The 6,594-nt window shown below is 31.5% G+C and overlaps 1 long non-coding RNA gene across 1 annotated transcript; it reads left to right on the top strand.

Annotated features, from left to right (window-relative positions):
- Window positions 1-459: 459 nt before the first annotated feature.
- LOC107866348 lies at window positions 460-3,794 on the top strand. Its single transcript, XR_001672889.2, has 4 exons — window positions 460-541; window positions 792-877; window positions 1,706-1,756; window positions 3,606-3,794. It is a non-coding gene; the product is annotated as an uncharacterized LOC107866348 (long non-coding RNA).
- The last annotated feature ends 2,800 nt before the right edge of the window (window positions 3,795-6,594 follow it).

Genomic DNA, 6,594 nt, shown 5'->3' with positions numbered 1-6,594 from the left:
GTGAATTTAGTTATAATATAAATTGAAGTGTTTGTTAAATAATTTTAACTGAAATTAGGAGTAATCATATACGTGCAAAGCACATATACTAAACTAGTAATATAATAAAAATAGTAGCAAATATGATAATTATCACACGTACTATACTGTTTGTGTGAAAAAAAATTACTGGCAAGGTATAGAATTAAATCATACTCCTCATGTACTATTATAGAAAGACTAGATTTACTAGTATGTACAAGTCATGAGAAGCAGGTCACTATTTTCCTGTCAGCTTCCTTACCGGCCTATTTTCGTCATTCAACAAAGGCTAATTTAGTATTTTTATTATTTATTTATCTAACTAATTAGATACATGTCAATCAACTATTATGTCAAAATTAAACGTGTCAATCAGATGAGGAGTATTTGTATGTCTCATCAGGACACAAAATGGGCTTTTAAATTTAAGGGCTTTCTTGATCACTGAGTTGTTTCTTCTCTTCGAGTGTTTCTTTGATTTATAGATTTGTTTGACTAGGATTTGGGCCTTCATCTTTTGGTAAATTTGACATCTTAAGTTTTTGCATGTTGAATTATTTTGATGTTCTATGTTAAAAATTTATTTTTATGAGTTTTTCAAGAATTCTGGTTTATAGGGTTGTGTTTGTTTTCATAGTTTTTGGATGTATCACGTTGAAGTTTCAAGCTTTATGAGTTATTCAGAATGTTTGTTTTCATAGTTTTTGATGTTAGATGTTCATAGTTATTGGATGTTTGATGATAAGATTCAATCTTTATGGTTTGTTCAGAATTATATGTTCGACAGAAATACAAGCCAGAGAGAAAGTACTTGAATCAACATTGAGAAATTCTATTAAAAAAATCCAAGTCAAAGGTAAGAAAACTTTATTTTGTTAGTATGTTTTTTAAGTTGTTCCCTTTTACTTGATTTAATACAATTCTCTCCGACTTCTTTCTGAAAGAATAGAAATACAAGCTAGAGAGAAAGTACTTGAACCAACATTGAGAAATTCTGTAAAGAAAATCTAGATCAAAGGCAAGAAGACTTTATTTTGTTAGTATGCTTTTTTAGTTGTTCCCTTTTACTTGATTTAATACAATTCTCTCCTACTTCTTTCTGAAACCATATGTGTGAGTTTGTTGAGAATTATCTTCTTCTGCTTTTTTAGATTTATTTGTATAATTCTGTTTATATGATTTTAGTTTTTAAAATCTGCTTTGATTACGAGCATCACTTTTAATTATAAATCGCAATGTAATTAAAAATGTGTTTGCCTACCAACTGTTCAATAGAAATACAAGTTAGAAAGAAAGTACTTGAACCAACATTGAGAAATTCTTCAAAGAAAATCCAAATCAAAAGGTAAGAAAATTCTATTTTGTTGGTATGTTTTTTAAGTTGTTCTCTTTTACTTGGTTTGATATAATTCTCTCCGGCTTCTTTCTGAAATCATATGTGTAAGTTTAGTTAACTAGTTATGGATATTGTTACAATGATGCTAGCCATTTCAAATTTTCTTATGCCAATTTAATTGCTTTCAGTTTTATTACCTTATTGAAAGAAATGATAGTGGAATTTGAGAAAATGTGCAGATGTTGTGGATGATTGTCGTATTATGTTCCTCTAGGGCCTTTTTTTCTATATAAATTAGCCTTATTTTTTGGGTACTAAATATTAATTTTAAACTTTTTTTTGATGCAGTAAGGACTGTAGTTCGTGGCTTAAAAATTGGATTTTCTAGGGTCAAGCAAGGTAATATTATCTGTACAATATTTTCCACTTCATGTAATAGACAACGTTTTTTATTTTTATTCAAACATGTCGAGCAATATTTGTCTAATGATATGTTAAAATGGTGTTCTTATATTAATTTGGGTTTTGATTGTCAATTGTTATTATATTCTTCCCTACTTTTTTTGACGTCAATACATTGTAATAGTCAAATCATTGCTTGATGATGCTACTGGTTTTCGTTATTGACTAAACTTCCTCACATGAGGTAGTCCAATTTGATCTTACAATACTGCTTGGACATTTTACTAAATTTGTTCGTCTGAGAAGTGAATGATTGTCGTTTTATGGTCCTCTGGGGCCTTTTTCTTTTGAGTAAATTAGTCTTATTTTTTTGAGTACTCAATATTAGTTTTAAACTTTATTAGATGCAGTAATATCTGCTGTTGGTGGCTTAAAAGTTGAATTTTCTGGGGTCAAGAAAGGTAATATTATCTGTACAATATTGTCCACCTCATGAAATAGAAAACATTTCTAATTTTTATTCAAATATGTCGATCACTATTTGTCCAACGATATGTTAAAGCGGTGTTCTTATATTAATTTGAATTTGGTGTTCTTATATTAATTTGAATTTCGATTGTGAATTGATATTATATTGTTTCTTGCTTTTTTCGACCTCAATAGATTGTAATATTAAGATCATTGCTTGAGGATGCTACTGGTATTTCGTTATTGACTAAACTTCCTCTCATGAGGTAGTCCAATTTGCTCTTACATTGTTGTTTTCCCACCACCATTGTCACTTTCGGCTCTTTATCAACTACTTAACCTGAAAGCCAAAGACTATGAAGTTACGTAATTGACGAAGCAATTAGATTAATTTGTATAAGTCAAGTTATACTACTAATAATGTAACTCGCATAAAGGAAGAAAAACAAAGATGAAGTGCGTTGAGTAGAGAAGAGAAAAGGGGAATAAGGTGATAGGACAAAATTTCTAACCTCATATCCATTAAAATTTTGAGTGAATTGAAAGAAGAAAAGCAATGTTTGATCAATTTTGATCTATGTTGCTATCACATGATCCTAAGCGATAGTTCTAAATCACAAATGTTGATGAAGAATAAATAAATAAATAACCAACTGAAATATAATTCTATATATGGGACAAACAGCATAAACAGATAAAAATTTGAAGTAACAAGAGAGAATTTGGTGCCTGTTGTATGAGAACTACAAAGAGAAAAATGGAAAGTATTTTCAATTTAGAAAATAATGTGCCTGTTTTTTCTAACTGATCACGTATGGTACTAACTAATGTAGGATGTTGGCCTCACCGACCTCTTCTACTTCTTTCTCCATATTTCCACGTTTCATCAATGTCCTTATCCATTTTCCTTAAGTTCTTTCAGACTTCTCTCTCTCTACTTAGTTTATGTGCTATTTGTATAGTTATTGGGTAAGTTTCATCTTTGATATTTTATCTTTGCCCTGCAGCCTCTTCAATTATTCTTTCTAAACACAAGTGGATGTGTTGAAAGTTGTTGTGTATTTTGATATTCTTAAGGATTTGAGATATGTTTACACTTCGACTTAATCCTAATTTTCTAATTGTTGTTTCTTTTCTAGATTTGGTGGGTACATTAATGATTTTGCAATTTTTTTTTGGATATGCACTTGCTGATCTATCTAATATTTTTTTGATGGGATAGTTTCGTCATTGTTACCACAATATCGCATTGCCATGGTTTAGTATATATTTTTTCCATGACCTTTCGCCCTCTATGTGATTGACAAAATTCCTACGAGCTCTTATGTGTAGGTTTTTGAACTTTGTTATTGAAAATGTATATTGTTTGACCTTGAAGGATGTGTTGTTCGTAGAAAGTAGTGACCCCCGGAATCCACACCCTGCGACACTGGAGAAAGTAATGAAAATGCCTCATGAATTTATAGAGTTCTGAAAACTGAGGGTATATTATCTCTATCTCATTTGGTCAGGTAGTAAAAGTAACTTTTGGTTTATTTTTTATTTGTAAATTGTAAGAGCAACATGATGTAACCAACAAATTATCACTTTAATTCATACCTTCTCTCATAGCCTGGTTCTTCCTAATTCTATTGTTATATGCTTCTAATTTTGCTTTTATTGATCAGCCACACTACAGGCGCAGATTCTTCAATCATCCCGAGCTTACCTGATTTGTTGAGTGGAATGCTTTTGGAGAAATATTTTAATATTTTCTCTACATCTTGGAAAAGGTTAGTCACAGGCCCCAAAAAGTTATCTCACTCCACATGATGTTTGCCTATATTCATTTTTCCTCAGACCCGTCAAACCTAAAGAAAATATAAATTTAAAATGGTTTCACACCAAGTTAGATACTGAAATGCAAGTACTGAACTAATACAGGGACAAAGATCACTAGAGAGCGAGGAGTGCGGGGAAAAAACTTATGTACTGTCAATAGGTCTATAGCATGACGAATTAAAGGGTGCGAAATTTCTATTCAGAATTAACCTTGACTAGATGAAAAACTAAAAGTGAAACACTAACTGCAGCTCCACTCTGCACCCTGTATTGCTTTATTTCTTTTGTTATAGCACTGAGATTTTACAAAAAATTTCATCATGTGGGTTATGCATTGAAGAAACAATCGGTGTTAATTTATGCATATAGTGATGATAACTTGAGGTTTTCTATTTATATGTGCCTATTTTTTCTAACTGAACAGATGTGATACTAACTACTGCAAGATATTGCAGTCAAGCTGCTAACTATCCGAGATTTTCATAATCATCAATTGAAGGGGTTTCTAAGGAAGGTGAGCATATAATTTTTGATGGAACTTTCGTATTTTAGCTGCCATAAAATGTTTTAGGTTTTGAATAAAGGTGAGCTTACTTACTGCAACTTATTTTTTTCTTTTTTTTTGTATGGCGAGTGAAAACACAAAGAGTAGAATGACAGAAAGAAATAGTGTTCTTGTTTAAGTTTAATCTACACAATGATAACAACACATGATTTCCCTTGATAATTCTAACGTGAAGTTAACTTGTGAGATGACTTTTTCTTTCATGTTAATCATCCATTCACTAACTTTTATTTGATGCATTGTTCTCCTATTTAAAAATATAGAGATGGAATTTCTGAAATATGTTGTTTGCCTCTTCAAAATATCATTAGAAGCATGTAGGATCCTTCAGAAGTTGTGAATTGTTTAAGGATCCAGCACATATGGTGATATTTTTTAAAAGTCCGAACAACTTTGTCCCTCAATGATCATATGGAATAGCATCATGTAGAATATACACCAATATTAGAAATTGACAGTTTACTTTAACAATTAACAACGCAAGCAACTCTGAGAGTCTAAAGTCTCTTAAAAGATTTATTGTTTCATATAGTTGAAGAATTATGCAGTAGGTATTTCATGTCGACATTTTTCATTGCATGGCTTGACAAATTTTAGACAATGTTCTTCCATTTCTTTAAACAAATTAATAATTTTCTTGCTTCTATAGTTTATGTTGCTGTTATTAGGGGCGGACCCATATAGGTTCAAGTGGGTTTATATGAACCCACTTCGTCGAAAAATTACACTGTATATATATGTCCGTGTAAGCAGTCTTTATAAATGTATAAGATATATATAATATTTTGAACCTAATATACATAGTTGGAATGCTTAGCCTAGTGGCAATGGGTTCATATCCTAAGTGTTACATCGCGTGTTCAAGCCTTATCAATGCATTTTTTTATTTTCTTTATGCAAAACCTATTTTCTTTACCCTTTTTGGTTTCTTATGGAGCTTTTGTCTTTTCTCTTTTTTTTTTCCTTTAAGCAACAACCAACTTAATATTAATTGGCTCTTTTCTTTATCCATATTTATTTTTATATATTGAACCCCCTTGGTGACTCCTTTCTTTATCCGTATTTGTTTTTTATATATTGAACCCACTTGATGAAAAGTCTGAGTCCGCCACTAGCTGTTATAAATTGGCGAGAGATTCTTTTACTAAATGCAAGTTAGTTCTGCCATTTCTGAAGTAGTTTATGTTATTGTGCTAAAGAGCTTAGTGATCCAGTGATATATTATTGTACGGTGTTGTAATGACCCGAGACTACCTCCTAGTCGTCACACGGTACTTACAACCCCGGAGGACCACAAGCTAACCCATGAATGATATCTGCTGTGAGCACCGAACAATAATACTGAAATAAATGTGGAATAATGGGATGAAATGCTATAAGGTTCAAAACATCTAAAATACTAATAAAATATAACATCTGAATCTGAAATACTATCTGAAAAATCTAGTCGGAAAAGCCTCTAACTGAATCTATCTGAAAGTGGAGTTGATGGGACAATCCCCCAACTAACTCCATCTACTGAAATACTGCTAAGCTGAAGTACTAAAATAAAAACATATCCTCGATAAATGAGGACTCACTGCTAAATCTGTTACTGTTGGCTAAATCTGGCTAAGCGCGGTCAGGAACCTGAGTGTCCGAACCTATGATATAAAATATTATAGCGCAAAAAACGGGTATGCGATCAGTACGTAGGAATGTACTGGTATGTTAAATAAGGTAAGGCTGAATGCATGAGTTTATATGCATGAACAATAACTAACTGAATGACATGCAAGAGTTGGATTAGCATACATAGAGGATCTGTAACCATTGAGCATACTGTATATACTGTAACTGATATATTGAAACTGAATTTGATAATTGATAACTAAATATACTAATAATCTGAGATCACTGATAATCTGAATTACTGATAACTGACTGACTGTATCTGACAGTTCTGATTCTGTAGAACTGAACCTAGTTCTATTCTGAAGAC

This window comes from Capsicum annuum, chromosome 3, assembly GCF_002878395.1.
Source record: "Capsicum annuum cultivar UCD-10X-F1 chromosome 3, UCD10Xv1.1, whole genome shotgun sequence".
Taxonomy (NCBI): domain Eukaryota; kingdom Viridiplantae; phylum Streptophyta; class Magnoliopsida; order Solanales; family Solanaceae; genus Capsicum; species Capsicum annuum.
This window is presented reverse-complemented; position numbering and strand designations above follow the sequence as displayed.